The sequence below is a fragment of the Ovis canadensis genome, chromosome 2 (genome assembly GCF_042477335.2).
Source record: "Ovis canadensis isolate MfBH-ARS-UI-01 breed Bighorn chromosome 2, ARS-UI_OviCan_v2, whole genome shotgun sequence".
NCBI lineage: Eukaryota > Metazoa > Chordata > Mammalia > Artiodactyla > Bovidae > Ovis > Ovis canadensis.
In genome coordinates, this window is record NC_091246.1 from 121,391,919 (window position 1) to 121,416,725 (window position 24,807).

The window sequence follows — 24,807 nt, forward strand, 5'->3', positions numbered from 1 at the left end:
TCCCTGATGGCCTTTCCTTGCCCAGTTTCCTCTCTCATTCTGGCTGTGTCTTGCTGTTGGCTACTCTCAGAATAATCTTGATTTGAGCTTGGCTCCTTGACTGACCTTGACACACCTCTCACCTCCTCCAGAGACATGGGGAGTTCAGCAGCTCTTCTCCCACAGGAGAAAATTAGGCTCTGGGCATAGTTTTCATAATGTTTTTGTGGTAAAAAAAAAATCAAATTATGTGCTCTCTTATGTGTCTGATATGATTAAGGAAGGCACGGTATCAGTTGCTTGAGTCCCATGGATGCTTAGGGGCAGATATGCAGTCAGCTTTACTCATTCACTCCCTTACCCTAAGAGTGTCCAAGGAACTAACATGTGCCATGCATGTCACCACGTACAGATGACTCAGTGCTGATGGATTTAGACAAAAATAGGCCTTGCACTGTAGAAACTGACAAACAAGCAACTCTCAGTTATCATGGTGAATTTTAAGCCAGGTAAGCACAGAATGCTGTGGAAGAACTGCTCCAAAATGCAACTATGGGAGCAAGTTTAATACTGATCAGGGGTTAGACTGAACCTAGAACTGTTAGATAGAAAGAAACCTTAATAAATTACCCTATACTTCTAATTTTGTATGTAAGGAATCTCAAGTGTACAGAGGGGATGTTGCCCCAGGGTGACTTAGGAAGCTCTAAGCTCGTGACACTTCACCACATCATAAGATTTCTCTTGTGGTTTTAATTTTGGGAACATTTGAGGTGGATGAAACTCGAATCTATCATACAGAGTGAGTAGGTCAGAAAAAGAAAGATAAATATAGTATTCTAACACATGTCTATGGAATCTGGAAAAATGGTACTGAATAGTTTACTTACAGGGCAGAGTGGAGAAGCAGACATAGAGAATAGATTTAATTCAGCAACTCTCAATCTGCCTCTGTCCCCATCTATGGTGCTATGTTTTTGCACATGGGAAGTAGGCCAAAGCAAGATGTATGATACCAATTTCCTGACCCACACAAATACACTTTTGCTGGGTCTTGCGTAAAAGGCCTGGAAACTAGGTCTGCTCTTCCAATAGTCAGGATATTCCTTTCATATTGAAATATTAGGATCTTTTAATACAGGCCCCCAAAGAATTTTTATATTAAAAATGAAATATGGAGACATATTGCTTAGCCTAAAATTTGAACTCCTTCCTGTCTGTTGAAATTACATGCTGTTTGTTCATTACACTTTTAGACATTTTTTTTCTGTTGCCGGATGACAATCAATTCCTAAATACTATCATTACCCACATACAAGCACTACAAAATAATCATCATTCAACAGAGACTTTGCCAATTATTCATTCCCTTGTTAGACCAAAAATGATCATTTGGCCTGATTATCTATTCTCAGCTTTCAGTTAATTAGCTGAGTAATCTCTGCTCATCTTACTTTGTTAGTACTCTGCACAGACCCAGAGAAAAGTGCTCTAGGAAGGACAGTCTGGCTTTTGCATTAATATGGCAGCCAGTAGAGTTTAGTTAATGAAAATTGCAGCTTTTTGACTCTTTTAACCTTTCAAAGTTCATCCATGATAGATCTGTGCTATCTATGATCCTGCTCAAATCAAGCCAAGGGAAAGATATATTTTGCATTTCATTCATCTAAAAATTAACACTTCATTAGAGCAAATAGAGCTACTTTCTACATTCCTATGGAAAATGAAAGTTCAAGGCAATTAATAATAGGTCACAGATCTACTGGGATGTGATGAGCCCTGGATTATAGTCCTGCAGTGTTTGATGCACACAATTTCCCACAAGTTCCTCCAAGAAATGATGATGAGGTCATTTAGGATAAAGATGTTGGATGTTTTAAGTCTCAAGCCAAAATGCTTTCATGTTAGAAGGAAAAGAAGGATTAGGAAATAGTCATTATAGGATTAATTTTACTTTCTAATCCCAAACCTACTTGTCAGCTTAAGACAGTCACCCACGAAAAGTTAACTGTTTTCTTCTACTCACACTCAATAGTTTTTCACACCAGATGTGAAGGTCTGTTTCCACACCAGTCAAGTCTATGGCACCAACTGGGTACCCTACAATTCAATTCACTACTGACGCTATCCACCTTGAATTAGTATCAGATCTCTCAAGTTAAGAGCTCAGTCCCACAGGACTGTCCCCAGTTAAGATGCCAATCACAAGTCCCAGGCTATGCCTGATACTTCTGACTGATAACCACCTTGTTTTTAACAATTCTCTAGAATAGCTCACAGAGCTCGGGGCAACACCTATATTTACCAATGTATTATACAGGATACAAGTAAAGATACAAGTGAACTGATACAGGGTGGGGTATGGAGAGAGTTGCGGAGCATCCCTACCCTCTCTGGTTATACTAGCTTTCCAGCACCTCCAAGTGCTTTGCAACCTGGAAGTTCCCTGAATGTTCTACTTTTGTAATTTTCACTGAAACTACATCACATATCCCCAGCTGATCACTAACTCAATCTCCCTCCCAGAGGAGGAGGTGGGTGTGGGCAGAAAGTTCTAACCTTCTAATCATGGCTTAGTCTTTCTAGTAACTCTCATTCTGAAGTTACACAGTCGCCTACCAACAGTCAAAACAAAAGATCTATAACTTAGAACAAAAGATCTATAACTCAGACAATTTTAAGGGATTTAAGATCTGTCAGAAACTAGCCTCAAAGAAGAAATCACAAAACAAAAGATCTTCCTGGTATTCTAATCACCTAATTGCAAAGGTTTTAGAAACTCTGTCCCAAGAAATTACTGCATGATTACTAACCTTGTAACCTAATTATTCCAGTTTCCGGAGTCCATGACCTGTAGAAAATAATGTAAACAATGGCATGTATACATACAGGTATTTATTCCCAAAGAGTGTTTATACAAGAAAAATCAGATGAATCTTGGTGGTAGTTTAAGTTACACTATTCCTACCACACACTTCCTGGCTCAGTAGTAGCATTGAAAATAATAGCCTTTATTCTCGGTACTAGAGTGAGCAGTTCAGTTCAGTTGAGTCACTCAGTCATGTCCGACTCTTTGCAACCCCATGGACCTCAGCACACCAGGCTTCCCTGCCCATCACCAACTCCTGGAGCTTACTAAAACTCATGTCCATCAAGTCAGTGATACCATCCTACCATCTCATTCTCTGTTATCCCCTTCTCTTCCCACCTTCAATCTTTCCCAGCATCAAGGTCTTTTCCAATGAATCAGTTCTTTGCATCAGGTGGCCAAAGTATTGGAGTTTCAGCTTGAGCCTCAGTACTTTCAATGAATATTTAGGACTGACTTCCTTTAGGATGGACTGGTTGGATCTCCTTGCAGTCCAATGGACTCTCAAGAGTCTTCTCCAGCACCACAGTTCAAAAGGAACAATTCTTTGGTGCTCAGCTTTCTTTATAGTCCAACTCATATCCATACATGACTACTAGAAAAACCATAGCTTTGACTAGATGGGCATTTGTTGGCAAAGTAATGTCTCTGCTTTTTAATATGTTGTCTATTTTGGTCATAGCTCTTGTTCCATGAGGCAAACATTTTTTAATTTCATGGCTGCAGTCACCATCTGCTGTGATCTTGGAGCCCAAGAAAATAAGGTCTATCACTGTTTCCATTGTTTCCTCATTTATTTGCCATGAAGTGATGGGACCGGATGCCTGAGAAATGTCATATCCAAATAATTTCTTTTGATCTATCTAAAAGTTTACTGGGATACTTGACCTAAAAGCCTTCATTTTATTGGTGATCCAATGCTCATATCAGTTTCCTGATGGCCAATGTATTTGTTGAAATATATACAAGCAAATGTTTAAAGGTATGCTAAATTAAATAATAGCTAATAGCCAGTGCAAACAATAGACTAATCAAAATCCTGAAGAGGAAAAACTAAGGTGTGAGATGTTCAAAGGACTTTGAAAACCTCCATCAGTTTCAGTTCAGTTCAGTCCTTCAGTCGTGTCTGACACTTTGCGACCCCATGAATCGCAGCACGCCCTGTCCATCACCAACACCCGAAGTTCACTCAGACTCACATCCATCGAGTCAGTGATGCCATCCAGCCATCTCATCCTCTGTCGTCCCCTTCTCCTCCTGCCCCCAATCCCTCCCAGCCATCAGAGTCTTTTCCAATGAGTCAACTCTTTGCATGAGGTGGCCAAAGCACTGGAGTTTCAGCTTTAGCATCATTCCTTCCAAAGAAATCCCAGGGCTGATCTTCAGAATGGACTGATTGGATCTCTTTGCAGTCCAAGGGACTTTCAAGAGTTTTAAACTCTTAGAAGTATAGAATGCCATGCACACATGCAGGGCTGTGCATATGATCAGGAAAGACCTGCACAAGCAGGAAGTGAAGTTTAAGGCAGAGTGGTACGTGGCATTGTCTGGGTTTGAAGGTATACCCCAACACACACACAGAACTCCTGGGAAAGACACAGATAATATTGGTGCCAGGAATTTCAGGAAATCTCTGTCCATCATTAAGTGATCACTAATTTAAGTAGAGATATTAGTGGTCACATGCAACAAAAAATGCAGAGTATACAAAATTAGTTCAGAAGTCATTAAATAAACACCAACAATACTAGTAGCAGCAACAACAAACTCTGGGGAGTTAGGCAAATCTTATTCTAGAGTTGTCACACTACATTATTTGAAATTCCACTTTTCAACAATAACAACAAAAAAATCAAGATGGGAAAAAATTAGATATAGCCCATATATAGGAAAGAAAAAAAAAAGCAATCAATTGAAACAGCCCTTGAAAAAGAATAGATTTTGAAATTACTAGACAAAGAGTTTAAATCAGACATTTAAAATATGTTCAAAGATCTAAAGAAACTATGTTTAAAAAAATAAAGGAAAGTATGATAATAATATTTCCCTAAGCATGAAATGTTAATAAAGAGAAATTATTTTTAAAAAGCCAAATGGAAATTCTGAAAGTGAAAAGTACCACAAATAAAAATGTATTAGAGGGTGTTCAACAATAGATTCAAAGCCACCAAGACACCAGGGTTTGAATGATCAAATGATCACCAGGTTTGGAGAAAGAAAACACTTCAGGGTCTCAAATTCACAGTGGCATTTTACCCTAGAACATTTGACAATGTTCAGCTGGAGACATAAAGACTAAGAGGAAAGCATTATGCTTAGTTCTTTCAGCAGTCTTACTGGGACAGAGAGTCACAAATTGGAGTTCAGGGCTACCCCCATAGCCATGATATCAGGGATCTGCCAAGCCTGATCTAAGCAGTCACTTCAGTTATCTCAAAGGATAGTATAATAGCAAAAGAAAAGTAGAAGGAAAAATAAAAATGAAAGAAAAGCAAAAAAATATGGAAAGGAGAAAATATGAGATAGCAAAGCAAAGATGATTTAAAAAAAAACTTGTTATAAATCCTTAGAGACAGAGACAGAGAGATAGAAAAATACAGTGAGAGGGAGAGGGAAAGAGAAGATATGGTGACAAAGTCAGGAAATTAATGGGAACATAACTACAGATTCTGTAGACATAAAAAAACTATTGAAAGGTATGAAAATTTATATGAGAAAATTTGAAAACTCAGATGAAACAGGCATTAATCAGTAAAATATATGAATAAATCTATGTGCATTAAACAAATTTAATCCATAATTTAAGAAATTTATTCACAAAAGAATTTGTAGGCCCAGATTACTGAATGGTGAGTTCTTCCAGATATTAAGGGAAAAAAAAATTAGCTTTACACAAACTCTATCAGAAAATAGAAAAAGAAAAATCACTTTCAACTTCATCTATCAAACCATCAACCTGAATAAGAAAATCTGAAAAAGATATAGGAAAATAGTTGCATATGAACTCCCATTAAACTCCCTCATGAATATTAGTGTAAATTTTTTAATACATGCAAACTGAATATATATTATATACATAAAGCCCATAGCAATATATATATATTATATATATATAATATACATATATATAAAAGATCATGGCATCTGGTCCCATCACTTCATGGGAAATAGATGGGGAAACAGTGGAAACAGTGCCAGACTTTATTTTTTTGAGGCTCCAAAATCACTGCAGATGGTGATTGCAGCCATGAAATTAAAAGATGCTTAGCCTTGGAAGGAAATTTATGACCAACCTAGAAGGCATATTCAAAAGCAGAGACATTACTTTGCCAACAAAGGTCCATCTAGTCAAGGCTATGGTTGTTCCAGAGGTCATGTATGGATGTGAGAGTTGGATTGTGAAGAAAGCTGAGCACTGAAGAATTGATGCTTTTGAACTGTGGTGTTGGAGAAGACTCTTGAGAGTCTCTTGGACTACAAGGAGAACCAACCAGTCCATGGAAGATCAGTCCTGGGAATTCATTGGAAGGACTGATGCTGAAGCTGAAACTCCAATACTTCGCCCACCTCATGTGAAGAGTTGACTCATTGGAAAAGACCCTGATGCTGGGAGGGATTGGGGGCAGGAGGAGAAGGGGATGACAGAGGATGAGATGGCTGGATGGCATCACCAACTTGATGGACATGAGTTTGAGTGAACTCCGGGACTTGGTGATGGATAGAGAGGCCTGGCGTGCTGTGATTCATGGGGTTGCAAAGAGATGGACATGACTGAGCAACTGAACTGAATTGAGATATATCCCATAGTTTATATGTATATGTTTATAGCGCAACATTAAAAAAATGAAGATCAAATATCTGGTCCCATCACTTCATGGCAAATAGATTGGGTAACAGTGGCAGTGCAGAATTTTCCACCTCCTCCTAGCAGAAACAGTGACAGTGTTTATTTTCTTGGGCTCCAAAATCACTGCTGATTGTGACTGCAGCCATGAAATTCAAAGAAACTTGCTCAATGGAAGAAAAACTTTGACAAAACAAAACAGCATATTAAAAAGCAGAGACATTATTACTTTGCCAACAGAGGTCTGTATAGTCAAAGCTATGGTTTTCCAGTAGACATGTATGGATATGAGAGTCGGACCATAAAGAACGCTGAGCACTGAACAACCGGTGCTTTTGAACTGTAATGCTGTAGAAGGTTCTTGAGAGTCCCTTGGATTGCAAGGAGATCAGTTCAGTCAGTCATAAAGGAAATTGGTCCTGAACATTCATTGGAAGGACTGATGCTGAAGCTGGAGCTCCAATATTTTGGCCACATGATGCAAAGAGCTGACTGGAAAAGACCCTGATGCTGGGAAAGATTGAAGGCAGGAGGAGAAAGGGAGGACAGAGGGTGAGATGGCTGGATAACATCACCAAATTTTGAGCAAGCTCCAGGAGATGGTGAGAGACAGGGAAGCCTGACGCAGTAGTCTATTAATTTCAAAGAGTCAGCTATAACTGAGCAACTGAATGACAATAGCCCATAGCAACCAAATTGGATTGATTTAGAAATATGCCCTTCTTAATATTAAGAAAATGATCACTGGAACTATTCACAATTATTAGAAAAGGAGAAAAGCATATCCAAATGGCTACAAAACAAACAAAACAACGGTTTCATAAAATGCAACACCTAAATGTTTCTTTTTCTTTTTTTCTTTTTTACTTTAATTTACTTTACTATGGGCACAATAAAGGGCAAAAATGGTATGGAACTAACAGAAGCAGAAGATATTAGGAAGAGGTGGCAAAAATACACAGAAGAATATCCAAAAAAGATCTTGATGACCCAGATAATCACAATGGTATGATCACTCACCTAGAGCCAGACATCCTGGAATGTGAACTCAAGAAGGTCTTAGGAAGTATCACTATGAATAAAGCTAGTGGAAGTAATTGGACTTCCAGTTGAGTCATTTCAAATCCTAAAAGTGTGAAAGTGAAAGATGCTGTGAAAGTGCTGCACTCAATATGCCAGCAAATTTGGAAAACTCAGCAGTGGCCACAGGACTGGAAAAGGTCAGTTTTCATTCCAATCCCAAAGAAAGGCAATGCCAAAGAATGTTCAAACTTTCGTACAATTGCACTCATCTCACATGCTAGCAAAGTAGTGCTCAAAATTCTCCAAGCCAGGCTTCGACAGTACATGAAACGAGAACTTCCAAATGTTCAAACTGGATTTAGAAAAGGCAGAGGAACCAGAGATCAAATTGTCAACATCTGTTGTATCACAAAAAAAGCAAAAGAGTTCCATAAAAACTTCTACTTCTGTTTTATTGACTACACAAAAACCTTTGTCTGTGTGGATCACAGTAAACTGTGGAAAATTCTAAAAGAGATGGGAATAGCAGACCACTTGACTTGCCTCTTGAGAAATCTGCATGCAGGTCAAGAAGCAACAGTTAGAAATGAACATGGAACAACGGACTGTTTCCAGATTGGGAAAGGAGTATGTCAAGGGTGTATATTATTACTCTGCTTATTTAACTTATATGCATAGTACATCATGCAAAATGCTAGGCTGGATAAGGTACAAGCTGGAATCAAGAGTGCCAGGAGAAATATCAATAACCTCAGATATGCAGATGATACCACCCTTATGGCAGAAAGTGAAGAGGAGCTAAAGAGCCTCTTGATGAAAGTGAAAGAGGAGAGTGAAAATTTTGGCTTAAAACTCAACATTCCAAAAATAAAGATCATGGCATCCAGTCCCATCACTTCATGGCAAATAGATATAGAGCGGTGGAAACAATGAGAGATTTAATTTTCTTGGGCCCCAAAATCACTGCTGATGATGAGTGCTGCCGTGAAATTAAAAGCTGATTGCTCCCTGGAAGAAAAGTTATGATCAACCTAGACAGCATATTAAAAAGCAGAGACATTACTTTGCCAACAAAGGTCCATCTAGTCAAAGCTATGGTTTTGTCAGTACTCATGTATGGATGTGAGAGTTGGACTACAAAAAAAAAAAAAAGAAGTGCCAAAGGATTGATACTTTTGAACTGTGTTGTTGGAGAAGATTCTTGAGAGTCCCTTGGACTGCAGGAAGATTAAACCAGTCAATCTGAAAGGAAATCAGTCCTGAATATTCATGAAAGGACTAATGCTGAAGCTGAAACTTCAATACTTTGGCACCTGTTGCAAAGAGATGACTTATTGGAAAAGACCCTGATGCAGGAAAATGTTGAAGGCACACAGAGAAGGGGACAACAGAAGATGGTTGGATGCCATCTCTGATTCAATGGACATGAGTTTGAGCAAGCTCCTGAAGTTGGTGATTGACAGGGAAGTCTGGAGTGTTGCAGTCCATGGGTTTGCAAAGAGTTGTACACAACTGAGTGACTGAACTGAACTGAACTGAACACGCATAAAACAAAAATCACAATTGTGTGTAAAATATGGAAAGATTAGTCTTTGATTAAGGTGTAAAACAAAGCTTTCCACTTTTATTTAATTGTGTTCTATACAGTATAATAAGAGAAGAAGAATGAAAGTTATACTTATTTGAAAGGAAAAATTAAAATATTAGTATTTGAGATTAAGGCAATTATTCATACAGATAATCCAAAAGGATATGCATAAGGATTACTTGAATTAATAAGCAAATTTAACACATATAAATTAGCCATAGGTAGGAATGAGAGATCAAACTGCCGACATTCATTGGATCATGGAAAAAGCAAAGGAACTACAGAAAAATATTTATTGCTTCCTCATTGACTAGGCTAAAGCCTTTGACTGTGTGGGTCCCAACAAACTGTGAAAAATTCTTAAAGAAATGGGAGCTTCAGACCACCTTATTTGTCTCCTGAGAAATTTGTGTGTGGGTCAAGAAGCAATAGTTAGAACAAGGCGTGGAATAAGAGACTGGTTCCAAATTGGGAAAGGAGCACAACAAAGCTACATACTGTCATTCTTCTTATTTAACTTCTATGCAGAGAACATCATATGAAATGTTGGGCTGGGTTAATTACAGGCTGAAATCAAGATTGCTGAGATAAATATCAACAAACTGATATGCAGATGATGTCACTCTAATGGCATAAAGTGAAGAGGAACTAAACAGCGTCTTGATGAGGGTGAAAGAGGAGAGTGAAAAATTGACTTAAAACTCAACATTCCAAAAACTAGAATCATGGGATCTGGTCCCATCACTTCATGGAAAAGAGATGGGGAAAAAGTGGAAACATGACAGTTTTGATTTTCTTGGGCTCCAAAATCTGGTGAATGGTGACTGCAGCCAATTAATTTAAAGATGCATGTTCCTTAGAAGAAAAGCTATGACAAACCTAGACAATTTATTTAAAACCAGAGACATCACTTTGCCAGCAAATCCATATAGTCAAAGCTATGGTTTTTCCAGTAACAATGTACTTATGTGAGAGTTGGACCATAAAGAAGGCTGAGCATAAAAGAATTGGTGCTTTCAAATTGTGGTACTGGAGAAGACTCTTGAGAATCCCTTGTACTGCAAGGAGATCAAACCAGTTAATCCTAAAGGAAATCAATCCTGAATATTCACTGGAAGGACTGATTCTGAAGCTGAAGCTCCAACACTTTGGTCACCTGATGCAAAGAGCTGACTCTTTGGGAAAGACTCTGATCCTGGGAAAGACTGAAGGCCAAAGGAGAAAAGGGGACAGCAGAGGATGAGAGGGTTGGATGGCATCACTGACTCAATGGACATGAATTTGAGCAAACTCCAGTAGATAGTGAAGGACAGTCTGTGGGGTTACAAAGAGTCAGACATGACTTATTGACTGAACAACTACAACACCAGCAAGTATTTGCTACTTTTCCTCAACTCATGGTAAGAAGCAGACCTGCCTACCTCACTGATACTGAACATGGCCATAGCACTTGCTTTAGCAAGGGGAACATGGGCAGAAATGAATGATGTGCTTAGGCTTTGGGAGTTTTATGATTGAGCCATCTGTGAGGTTTTTACCTCCTCCCAGCAGAGAACACATATTGGGTATGTCTGTCCATCTGTCCTGTGTGTGGGAACGAGACACATGGAGCAGAGCTGTCCCAAACAAATCCCAGATTCTCATTCAGAGGCAGAGGAGCCCCAGTTAATTCTCAATTACAGATTCCCATTCAGATCTTCATCAGTTTATCCATTATCACTGAACTCTTAGCTGATTTCTTATGTATTATTCTTTGCCTAAAAGCTGATTATTGTAAAAAGATCCCCGATACAATGTCAATATGTAACATTTAGTTCAGTTCAGTTCAGTTCAGTTCAGTTCAGTTCAGTCGCTCAGTCATGTCTGACTCTCTGCGACCCCATGAATCGAACCACACCAGGCCTCTCTGTCCATCACCAACTCCCGGAGTTCACCCAGACTCATGTCTATCGAGTCAGTAATGCCATCCAGCCATCTCATCCTCTATCGTCCCCTTCTCCTCCTGCCCCCAATCCTCCCAGCATCAGAGTATTTTCCAATGAGTCAACTCTTTGCATGAGTTGGCCAAAGTACTGGAGTTTCAGCTTTAGCATGACATTATCCCAATTTGTTATTTTAATGGAAAGCAATACTTAAAATATTTTAAAATATGATACAATTTATAAAAGCATAGAAATCAAATTTCTAGAAATAAATATGATCAAAGACATGTGACATCTCTGCAAAGAAAAATAGAGAGGAAAAAAATTTGAATAAATGGAGTAATAAATAATGTTTATTTATTTTCACATTTATTGATTCATTGACTTTTAATAACTTACTTTTCTTACCTGCCTCCCAAGAAACCTGAACTCAGGTCATGAAGCAACAGTTAGAACTATTCATGCAATAACAGACTGGTTCAAAATTGAGAAAGGAATACATCAAGGATGTATATTTTCACCCTGCTTGTTTAACTTAAATGCAGAGTACAGCATGCAGTGGATAGGGATGCCTGGCATGCTGCAGTCCATGAGGTCACAAAGAGTCAGACATGACTGAGTGACTGAACTGAACGGAACTGAACATCATGTGAAATGCCAAGCTGGATGAAGCACAAACTGGAATCAAGATTGCTGGGAGAAATATCAATAAAATATCAACAACCTCAGATATGCAGATGACACCACCCTTATAGTAGAAAGTGAAGAGGAACTGAAGAGCTTCTTAATGAAAGTGAAAGAAGAGGGTGAAAGAGCTGGCTTAAAACTCAACATTCAAAAAATGAAGATCATGGAATCCAGTCCCATCACTTCACACAAATAGATGGGGAAACAGTGGAGACAGTGACAGACTTCATTTTCTTGGGCTCCAGAATCACTACAGATGATGACTGCAGCTATGAAATTAAAAGACACTTGTTCCTTGAAAGAAAACTATGACAAACCTAGGCAGCATGTTAAAAAAGCAGAGACATTACTTTGCCAACAAAGGTCCATATAATCAAAACTATGCCTTTTTCAGTAGTCATTTATGTTTGTGGAGATGGACCATAAAGAAGGCTGAGCATCAAAGAGTCCATGCGTTTGAACTGTGGTATTGGAGAAGATTCTTGAGGGTCGCTTGGACTTTAAGGAGATCAAACCAGTAAAGCTTAAATTAATCCTGAATACTCATTGAAAGGATTGATGGTGAAGCTGAAGTGCCAGTACTTTGGTCACCTGATGCAAAGAGCCTACTCCATGAGCAGAGAAACCTGGTGGGCTACAGCCCATGGGGTCACAAAGAGTCTTATCTATATGTGATTTGCTTTTGGCCTTTCTTAATGTTGTGGCAGCAAATAGAAGTTCTTAATTTTGATAGTTCTTAAATTTATTAGTCTTTTCCTTTGTGGTCAGGGACCTATTTAAACACATGTTGTCTACTCAAATATTCTTCTGTATTTCCTTAAAGAAACTTTGCATATTTACCTTTCATAAACAGGTATGTGACCCATCGGGAATCTGTTTTCATTCTTGACGTAAAGGTAGGTCAATGTCTGTTATTTCCCATGTGAGTGTCCAGTTCATCCATTTGAAAAGACCATAATGAGAAACTGGTACACACTCAAGAAAAAATGGTAGAATGTTTCATAAAATGGCTATATTAAAGAATATCAAAGATATTAGAACTGGAATTTTCTTTGCTGGTGAATATATGTAGAACAACTACTTTGGAAAACTGTGCAGCAGTACCTATTAATGATTTTGTGTTGTTCAAAGTTGTTTCAGCAATGTCTGACTCTTTGTGACCCTATGGACCATAGGCCTGCAGGTTCCTCTGACCATGGGATTTTCCAAGCAAGAATATTGGAGTGGGTTGCCATTCTCTTCTCCTAGGGATCTACTTGACCCACGGATTGAACCCACAGTTGTGTCTGACTGTTTGCAACCCCATAAACTGTAGCACATCAGGCTTCTCTGTTCCTCACCATCCCCTGGAGTTTGCCCAAGTTAGTGTCCATTGAATTGGTGATGCCATCCAACCATCTCATCCTCTGTCATCCCCTACTCCCCCTGCCCTTAATCTCTCTCAGCATCAGGGTCTTTACCAATGAGTGAGTTCTTCGCATCAGATGGCCAAAGTATTGGAGTTTCAGCTTCAACATCAGTCCTTTAATGAGTATTCAAGATTGATTTCCTTTCCAATTGACTAGTTTGATCTTCTTGTGGTCCAAGCAGCTCTCAAGAGTCTTCTCCAGCACCACAGTTCAAAAGAATCAGTTCTTAAATGCTCAGCCTTCTTTATGGTCCATCTCCCACATCCATACATGACTACTGGAAAAGCTGTAGGTTTGACTCTATGGAGCTTTGTAGGCAAAGTGATGACTCTGGTTTTTAATACACTGCTTAGGTCCATCATAACTTTCCTGCCAAGAAGCAATTGCCTTCTAATTTCATGGTTGCAGTCACCATCTTCAGTGATTTTAGAGCCCATGAAGAGAAAATCTGCCAGTGCTTCCAACTAGATTTTTCCTAATGATAAAAATAAGTATATACAAATCCTAAAAGATCCTAAAATTCCTAAAAGATGATGCTGTGAAAGTGATGCACTCAATATGCCAGCAAATTTGGAAAACTCAGCAGTGGCCACAGGACTGGAAAAGGACAGTTTTCATTCCAATCCCAGGGAAAGACAATGCCCCAAAATGTTCAAACTACCAAAAAGTTGCACTCATCTCACACACTAGCAAAGTAGTGCTCAAAATTCTCCAAGCCACCCTTCAACAGTATGTAAAGAGTGAACTTCCACATATTCAAGCTGGATTTAGAAAAGGCAGAGAAACCAGAGATCAAATTGCCAGCATCCTTTGGATCATGGAAAAAGCAAGAGAGTTCCAGAAAAACATCTATTTCTGCTTTATTTACTGTGCCAAAACCTTTGATTGTGTGGGTCACAATATACTATGGAAAATTCTTCCAGAGATGGGAATACCGGACCACTTGACCTGCTCTTGAGAAACCTATATGCAAGTCAGGAAGCAACAGTTAGAACTGGACATGGAACAACAGACTGGTTCCAAATAGGAAAAGGAGTATATCAAGGCTGTATATTGTCATCCTGCTTATTTAACTTCTATGCAGAGTACATTATGAGCACCGCTGGGCTGGAGTAAGCACAAGCTGAAATCAAGACTTCTGGAAGAAATATCAATAACCTGAGATATGCAGATGATACTACTCTTATGGCAGAAAGCAAAGAAGAACTAAAGAGTCTCTTGATGAAAGTAAAAGTCCAGTTCAGTTCAGTCACTCAGTCGTGTCCGACTCTTTGGGACCCCATGAATCACAGCATGCCAGGCCTCCCTGTCCAACACCAACACCCGGAGTTCACTCAGACTCACATCCATCGAGTCAGTGATGCCATCCAGCCATCTGATCCTCTGTCGTCCCCTTCTCCTCCTGCCCTCAATCCCTTCCAGCATCAGAGTCTTTTCCAATGAGTCAAATCTTCACATGAGGTGGCCAAAATACTGAAGTTTCAGCTTTAGCATCACTCCTTCCAAAGAAATCCCAGGGCTGATCTCCTTCAGAATGGACTGGTTGAATCTCCTTGCAGTCCAAGGGACTCTCAAGAGTCTTCTCCAACACCACACTTCAAAAGCATCAATTCTTCGGTGCTCAGCCTTCTTCACAGTCCAATTCTCACATCCATACATGACTACTGGAAAAACCATAGCCTCGACTAGATGGACCTTAGTCGGCAAAGTAATGTCTCTGCTTTTGAATATGTTATCTAGGTTGGTCATAATGTTTCTTCCAAGGAGTAAACGTCTTTTAATTTCATGGCTGCAATCACCATCTGCAGTGATTTTGGAGCCCCGAAAAATAAAGTCTGACACTGTCTCTACTGTTTCCCCATCTATTTCCCATGAAGTGATGGGACCAGATGCCATAATCTTCATTTTCTGAATGTTGAGCTTTAAGCCAACTTTTTCACTCTCCTCTTTCACTTTCATCAAGAGGCTTTTTATCTCCTCTTCACTCTCTGCCATAAGGGTGGTGTCATCTGCATATCTCAGGTTATTAATATTTCTCCCGGCAATCTTGATTCCAGCTTGTGCTTCTTCCAGCCCAGCGTTTCTCATGATGTACTCTGCATATAAGTTAAATAAGCAGAGGAGAGTGAAAAAGTTGGCTTAAAGCTCAACATTCAGAAAACTAAGATCATGGCATCTGGTCCAGTTACTTCATGGCAAATAGATGGGGAAACAGTGGCATACTTTATTTTGGGGGGCTCCAAAATCACTGCAGATGGTGACTGCAGCCATGAAATTAAAAGATGCTTACTCCTTGGAAGGTAAGCTATGACCAAACTAGATAGCATATTAGAAAGCAGAGTCATTACTTTGACAGCAAAGGTCCATCTTGTCAAGGCTATGGTTTTTCCAATAGTCGTGTATGGATATGAAAGTTGGACTATAAAGAAAGCTGAGCACCAAAAAACTGATGCTTTTGAACTTTAGTGTTGGAGAAGACTCTCATGAGTCCCTTGGACTGCAAGGAGATCCAACCAGTCCATCCTAAAGGATATCCTTCCTGAATGTCCATTGGAAGGACTGATATTGAAGCTGAAACTCTGATACTTTGGCCACCTGATGAGGAGAACTGACTCATTGGAAAAGTCCCTGATGCTGGGAAAGATTAAAGATGGGGGGAGAAGGGGAAGACAGAGGATGAGATGGTTGGATGGCATCACCAACTCAATGGACATGAGTTTCAGCAAGCTTCAGGAGTTGGTGATGGACAGGGAGGCCTGGAGTGCTGCAGTCCATGGGGTCCCAAAAAGAGTCGGACACAACTGAGTGACTGAACTGAACTGAACCGAATACAAATCCTATTGATAAGGTGAATGATGTTAGATTTGTGATCTCCGAAGAAGATTTAGCTTCAGTACCAGAGACCAGGCTTGATCACTCAAGAGATTTTGGGTAGCACAGTTTTATTAAAGTGAAAAAGGGGCAGAGAAAGCTTCTGACATAGACATCAGAAGGGGGACAGAGAGTGCCCCCCTCGCTAGTCTAAGCAAAGGAATTGTATATATATATTTAAATTAGTTATTGTAATAAATCAAAATAATGTCTCAAGCTTGTAAAAAATTTACCAGACCCACTCCCAAAATTTGCATTTTAAGATAATAGGTTTAGAATTTAACAATAGATAAATTTACCAGACCCACTCCCACAATATACATTCTAAGATATTAGTATTAGTCAGAAGGTTTCCGAGAAGGAGAAACTGTCCTCAGGCAGGATGCATTGTTGTTATATAATCTTTGGTACAGAGTTTAAGCTGAATTGTTTTTTTGTTAATCATTAGTTCTGATCTTTACAAATAAAAAAGTTTTGACTAAGGAATGTAGAGAAAATAAAATGAATTTCAGACCCCTATCTGATCTTTGAGAGCCCCAGACCCCTCTCTCCTTTTGGGGACCCCAGACTTCCTATCAACATGCCTAGGAATTGACTCTCTCACTATGACCCAGAAAGTCCTCACTCTTAGATATGGGAGAGTAGGTCAACTTCAGGAAAAGGATGCATCTTTACGGCAATAAAGATATTAGTTACAGATATCTTAAGAAAAGCTATGTCAAACCTAAGCCACATATTAAAAAGCAGAGATATCACTTTGCCAACAAACATCCATATAATCAAAGGTATGGTTTTTCCAGTAACAGTGTACTTATGTGAGATTTGTACCATAAAGAAGGCTGAGCACAGAAGAATTAATGGCTTTGAGTTGTGGCACTGGAGAAGTCTCTTGTGAGTCTCTTGGATCACAAGGAGATGAAACCAGTCAATCCTAAAGGAAATCAACCTGAATATTCTTTGGAAGGACTTATGCTAAAGCTGAAGCTCCAATGCTTTGGCCACCTAATGTGGAGAGCCAACTCACTGGAAAAGACTCTGATGCTGGGAAAGAGCAGGAGGAGAAGGGGGCACCAGAGGATGAGATGGTTGGATGGTATCACTAACTCAATGGATATGAGTTTGGGCAAACTCCATAAAATAGTGAAAGACAGGGAAGTCTGGTGTGCTGCAAGTTCATGGAGTTGCAAAGAGTCAAACATGACTTGGCGAGTGAACAACAACAGAAGTAGTCACCAAAACACATGTATGAGTATGCTCATAGCGATTCTAGGTGTAGCAGAAACACATGTGTGAGTACCCTCATAGCGATTCTAGGTATAGCATCAAATATAATTTCTAAGTTATAACCAAGTTGAAATTGCTGGCATCAAATATACATTTTCCTATTCTGAGTAGAAGTTGGTTAAAATATATGACAACAACTTGTAGACTGAAAGCAATGACTATATTAGGGCTATTATCTTTGGGAGAATGGAAACACACAAGAAGAATTTCACATTCCTCTTAGCTTCCTCTATGATATGCAAGATAGGGAATAAGGGCAACAGTACAGTAAAGGATTCCTGCTGCTAAGTCGCTTCAGTCGTGTCCGACTCTGTGCGACCCCCATAGACGGCAGCCCACCAGGCTCCCCTGTCCCTGGGATTCTCTAGAAAAGAGCAATGGAGTGGATTGTCATTTCCTTCTCCAACGCATGAAAGTGAAAAGTGAAAGGGAAGTCGCTCAGTCGTGTCCGACTCTTAGTGAACCCATGGACTGCAGCCCACCAGGCTCCTCCATCCATGGGATTTTCCAGGCAAAAGTACTGGAGTGGGGTGTCATTGCCTTCTCCAAAAGAATTCCTAGCATTCATATAAAAATTCCTACTGAGTTCTTGACCTCAACATAGACTGTTCATAGGCATGATATTAGTCTGGAAGGCCTAGCAGAGATTTCTTGGAGGAAGGAGAATTATGCTGATATTTTAGAGACTACAAAGTGATGGGTAACGATGAGTCCAGTGCAGTCAAGTTGATGATTGAGGGTCAAGAAATGCTCACAGTATAAAAACAAGATGCACCCTCTAGACACAAGATAAATAATGAAACATGCCTGCCTCAACAAACCTTAATGCCAGATCTCAAGAAAATCAAGGAGATTTACTGGTGATTTAATTTCCATCCAGAAAAAAAAATGGATTTGTTCCTTTGCATTTTATGTTTTATTTTTTAATAGAAATTTATTTATTTTAATTGGAGGCTAATTACTTTACAATATTGTATTGGTTTCACCATACATACATGAATCTGCAACAGGAGTACATGTGTTCTATTTAACATAATTTGAAGGAAGAATATGTAATCCAAAACTTCTGAAATGTATCACTCATATGAAAAGTTCACAGTAAAAATGCACTGCATACTAGATATGTGAATATGCAGGCAAAATGATTAGAAATCAGTAGTAGAAATAGTCAGTAGAAGCAGATCTGGAGGTGATTTAGTTATTAAAATTAGAAGACAAAGACTAATTTAATATGTTAAACTAATATTTTAAATAAAAATAAAGCAGAAGATGGAAAATAGTTTAAAAAGCATATCAACACATAATTTGAATTTATAAAGCTCAACTGTATATTCTGAAAGCTAAGAAACAACTGTTTTGAGACTAAGAACTCATTGCATGCATTTAATTGAAATTAACCGCAGGTGAAGATAAGAGACGTAAAGACAAACACAGGTCAATAAAGTTTACTCAAAATGAAGTACAAAAAAGTAAAGAATCAGTTGAGTTCAGTCACTCAGTCATGTCCGACACTTTGTGACCCCATGGGCCACAGCACACCAGGCCTCCCTGTCCATCACCAACTCCTGGAGTTTACTCAAACTCATTGCCATTGAGTCAGTAATGCCTTCCAGCCATCGCATCCATTGTCATCCCCTCTCCTCCTGACTTCAATCTTTCCCAGCATCAGGCTCTCTTGCAACAAGTCAGCTCTTCGCATCAGGTGGCCAAATTATTGGAGTTTCTGCTTCAACATCAGTCCTTCCAGTGAACCCTCAGGACTGATCTCCTTTAGGATGGACTTGTTGGGTCCCCTTGCAGTCCAGGGGACTCTCAAGAATCTTCTCCAACACCATAGTTCAAAAGCATCAATTCTTCAGTGCTCAGCTTTCTTCATAGGCCAATTCTCACATTCATACATGACTACTGGAAAAACCATAGCCTTGACGAGATGGATATTTGCTGGCAAAGTAGTGTCTCTGCTTTTTAATATGCTGTCTAAGTTGATCATAAGCTTCCTTCCAAGGAGCAAGCGTCTTTTAATTTCATGGCTGCAGTCACCATCTGCAGTGTTTTTGGAGCCCCCCCCCAAAACAAAGTATGCCACTGTTTCCACTGTTTCCCCATCTATTTCCCAGGAAGTGATGGGACCGGATGCCATGGTTTTAGTTTTCTGAATGTTGAGTTTTAAGCCTACTTTTTCACTCTCCTCTTTCACTTTCATCAACAGGCTCTTTAGTTCTTCACTTTCTTCCATAAGGGTGGTGTCATCTGCATATCTGAGGTCCCTCTTCTTTTTTTTTTTTTTTTTTTTTGTCCTTGGTATGAAATGTTGGTTGAGTAATTTGGGTTGATTTTTTGTTAAGGGTGACTTGTGCCTGTGTTCTTGCCTCCTAAAGTGCATGTTCCAGGGAGGCAATGGCCGTGTGGCTGGGGCAGGTGGGGTGGGTGGGGAGGGGCAGAGGGGGGCTGGTGTTCTCAGTCAGGAACAGAGTGGGTTCTCAGAGTGCCAGAATAAAGGAGGCAGTTCTGCCCCTGGCCCTCCATGCATCTTGACATAATTGACAATTTCCTTAATTTTTGCCCCTGCCTCCAACCTATGACCAACCAACCACACAGACTCCTGCTCCTTATTACCTCACTTGCAGCTTCCCTGGGCCAGTAGCCTCCAGTCAAGGCACACCTGAAGCCTTCTTTGTTCTTCATTACAAAGTTTTCTCACTCCTCTGCCTGCCTTTGAGTGTCTGCCAAAGGCAATTGATGTGGCAACCTCTGAATACTCAATTCTCACTAATTTCAACAGTGATTTCAACTACACAGTGTAGAGAAAGGGCAAATTAGCCAAGATGGTGTGGTCAGGCTCTCTTGCCCCACATTTTGTACATAATTGCCGGGAGCCAGCACGGGCGATCCCACCCATGACAAGGTCATGTGGAGAGACCTGATGGGCAAGGCAATTCAGGCTTCAGGTGTTCCCCCTGGGTTTTCCTGAACATCTAACCCAAAAATCTGCCTGCCTTATTGTACTATGCTTTCCACTCTTTTGCCTCTAAAAGGAATTAACTTAGGGTTCCAGTTCAGTCTCCTGCATATAAAAAGAATGTCTCGGCTTAAACCCCTTTGATTGCTTTTCAACTTATTTGACCGGTCTGCCTGGACTTTACAACTTATGGATTGTTTACAGCCCCCAACCATGAGAGGCACGAAGCTTAAAACATCTTAAAGATATAGAGCCTTTTAGAGCTAAGAATTAGTTTGGTGAAGGGTTCCATTGTTGAGTTAATGTTTGCGGCCAGGCATCCATATCCTTTATCTTTTAGGCACCTGGGAGGATATTAATCAATGTAATCGGGATGCAGAAATAGGAATATAGTAGTCTTGATGTTAGCAATACTAGACTTTTGAGTTAATTAATTTTCTCTTTGTTATAAATCACTGTACTCCACCTTCTTGTTATAAAATGTTGTATCCTTGCTATGTAAGAATGTAACTTCAGTTAGTGCTTTCTGAGAGTGGCACCAGACTTTGGGAAGAACAACACTATTACCCTTATCAGAAAAGGGCTGTAAAATGTTAATTAGCCTTCTGGCCAGAAGATGATGTAAATCACCTAAGACTTATGTATACAACTAGGTATGCAGAGAGAAAGCCTGATCTTGATAAGAGTCAGGGCTGCTGATGCTGCATAATTTTGTATTATCCATTGATCTCTATGTAAAATCAAAAGTATATAAGGCCTTTCCGGACAATGGAGGATGGGCCAGTCACTGGACTGATTTGCCCCGTGTCTTCTTTACTCTATTTTCAGGCTGAATTCCCATCTGGGGCGTGGAGGCTCGCCATGTTTATTTACTTGCCCTGGCTTCTAAGATCCAGGAGAGATGGAACCCAAGGTGGGGTACCCTCTGCTATTCAAACGGACACCAGTGGCCTAACATAGATGGTGCAAATCTCTTGTCCTGAGGTTTTATTAGCTTTCCCTGTAAACCAAGTTATTCAGCATCTTTTCTCCACTAAATTTTCCTACTATACTATTCCTTCTTAATTTCTTTTATATTTCTAAATAAATAAGTTTTCCTCACCTACACTATCTCCCCTTTGAATTCCCTGGATCCCCTGGGGCAGGACCCCGGCATATAATGATTATGTAACAGCTGAGATCACTTATACCACTGCACATGAGTGTCACAAGGTACTTGCTTTGTCATGTTCTGTACACATATGTGAGCTTCTCTGAGAAAGCAGCAGCATCATTGCTGCATCATGGCTCTGTCTGTTGGGTCAACCATGAGAGGAGAGCATTGTGGTATAGCTGCAGCATCAGCCAGGAAAGAATAAATATATCTGCACTTTGTACAGCTCTTTGAATCTTCTTCCAGCGTCTTAGCTTGCACCTTTCCTAACCTGGGTTCAATGAACACTGTGCAAAGTGTAAACAGCAAGATAGTTGGCATCATGGACAGGGTCAGTGATACACATGGCAATATTAATTATGCAGGATATCTTAATACACCTGGAAACTAGAAGCTGTACTTTTGTTTTCTCATTCTGACTTTTAGGTTTCCCTTAACCACACATCTGGCTAGGAAAGGAGGAGGGATGGGAAAGTATGTCTGTCATGTCAGAAGTCTCTGCTGCAACCGAATTTTATCATGTGAAAAATCAGTGGAAGGAGAGTGAGCTTTGAAGCCAGGCAAGCTTGGATTGATGGCCAGAACTGACACTCACTAGCTGTGTGATCTAGGGTTTGGGACCTTCACCCCAAGGCCTCCATCTTTTTATCTATTAAATGAGCAAAAGCACCTACCCCATACAACTGTTTGGAAGAATATAAAATAGTCATAATATCAGGTGGCCATTAACAAGCTTGCCCCAGCAAGGACTTAAACAATGCCAGTCTTCATGTTCTTCCCTTCTTATTCCTTTCAAATCAAGGAGTAACTTGCTACTTATATGATCCTTTAATACTAAAAGGCCTTAATACTTATTAACACAGATTATTCCCACAGAGATTTGTTTGTTTTCCACACGTCAACTGGCTCAGTGTTGAGGGAACAGTAATGCCTAAGCCATGTTTCCTGTTTGCTCACAATTTAATTGAGGAGAAAATTCCTTACTCGAACAATTAAAGTATATTGTGTTATATGATATGCCCAAATCATATGACAAAGGTGGTGAGTGTTACTTGAGCTCATAGAAAGGGATGTGCATTTTGGTGACCTGAAAATGAGCTGCAGCCAAATTGAAGTATATCTAGGCACTAAAACACCTGCACAGAATTGGCTAAGTCACAAGTGCAGTTAAAAATAAATCATGTGAAAATAATACATGTTTGTTACATTGAAAATTTGGAAGACATAAAAAAGAAATTAAAAAGAAATTATCTACAATCTATATTCTGGAGATAATCACTGGTAATATTGTAATTTGTTTAATCATAGTCTTTTTTACTATATATAATTTTAAAATAATTTGTTAAACAGTTATAAAGATTAAATACATACACAAATGCACAAATACATATGCATTCTTTCAGTATGATTTTTCTCAAATAATTCATCATGGGTGTTTTCTAATATTATGAGAAGCTTCTGTACTTGGAAATTGAACAAATGTAATATATTTCTCAAAGTTTATCAAGTAGAGTTTAAAATCTTCTATTATTCTTATAATCATATTATTTTTGATTATGTCATCCTGTATTATATATTTTATCTCCATTTTCAATACTATAAATAAAGTTGAATAAGGTAGCAAAGTGGATCTTTTTACACAAACTATTTTTCTGCAGTTTGGATTATATCCTTAGATTCCCAAAAAGTGGAGATCACTAGTTCAAAGGGCAAGAATGTCTTTGAATTTCTTGATACATGTTGGAAAATGTTTTTCACAAAGTCAGGCATATCCCATCTCACTGCAGGACTTCAAGAGAAGGGTGTCACAAGGAAGAGGGCAGGCCATCTCTGTGACAGAAATAGCATGAGGGAGTAGGTGTGTTTTTTAGAGAAAAGAGGCTGTATCATCAGCAGGACCTAGCCCAGGCCTTGTCATTGAGTATTGGTCCACGAATTACTTGATAAGTAAATGAAAGCTACAAAGATGAAGAACTGTGGACATGTTAGGAAAACGTAGAATAGAAATGTTTTTTGAAGAAGATGAAGTCTTTGAAAAACATTGTGAGACAAGTTTGGAGAGGGCTGTGGACAGTGTTAAATATCACAGTAAGGGCTTGGGGTTTAAACCAATAAACCAACAAGAACCACAAAATAATTTTGCAAGGGAATAATATGAGAAGAATAAAGAATTTTGCCATTTTTGGCCCTCTGAGCAGCACCATGGTGGTTGGCAAAAACAAGCACCTTATGAAAGGAGGCAAAAGGGGAGCCAAGAAGAAAGTGGTTGAACCATTTTCTAAAAAAGATTGGTGTGATGTGAAAGCATCAGCTATGTTCAATATAAGGAATATTGGTAAAGTATTGGTCACAAGATCTCAAGGAACCAAAATTGCATCTGATGACCTCAAGGGGCATGTTTTTGAAGTGAGTCTTGCTGATCTACACAATGATGACGTTGCATTTAGAAAACTCAAACTAATTACTGAGGATGTTCAGGGCAAAAAATTCTTAATTAACTTACATAGCATGGATCTTTCCATGGCATGGATCAAAAAACAGCAAAACATGATTAAAGCTCATGTTGATGTCAAGACTACCAATGGTTACTTGCTTCATCTGTTTTGTGTGGGTTCTAATAAAAAAAATATGCAGCAATCAGATTCAGATGACTTCTTATGCCCAGCACCAGCAGGTGCACCAGATTTGCAAGAAGATGATGGAAATCATGACCTGAAAGGTGCAGACAAATGACTTGAAAGAGTTGGTCAATAAATTGATTCCGGATAGCATTGGGAAAAACATAGAAAAAGCTTGCCAATCTATTTACCCGCTCCATGATGTCTTCATTAGAAAAGAAAAAAATTCTGAAGAAGCCCAAGTTTGAACTGGGAAAACTCATGGAGTTACATGTTGAAGGTAGTAGTTCTGGAAAAGCTGTTGGGGGTGAGACAGGTGCTAAAGTTGAACGGGATGATGGATATAAGCCACCAGTCCAAGAATCTGTTTAAAATGCAGACTTTTAATGGTGACAAATAAAAGATCTTATTTGTTGAAAAAAAATGAATTTTGCAAATAATCCTCAGAGCATTTATGGGATGGTTGGGAAAGACCGATTGCAAAGGAACAAACTACAGATGAGCTTGTAGAAATTAAGATGCTCTATTTGGCTATTTCAATTATATAAATGTAAAATAAAAATACTGGGATAAAGGAAGAGGGATGGGAATGGAAAAGAGG

General features: G+C 39.3%; 1 pseudogene; it reads left to right on the forward strand.

The window, feature by feature from the left end:
• The first annotated feature begins 23,790 nt into the window (after positions 1 to 23,790).
• Positions 23,791 to 24,578, forward strand: LOC138434647 (small ribosomal subunit protein eS1-like; annotated as a pseudogene).
• Positions 24,579 to 24,807: the final 229 nt, after the last annotated feature.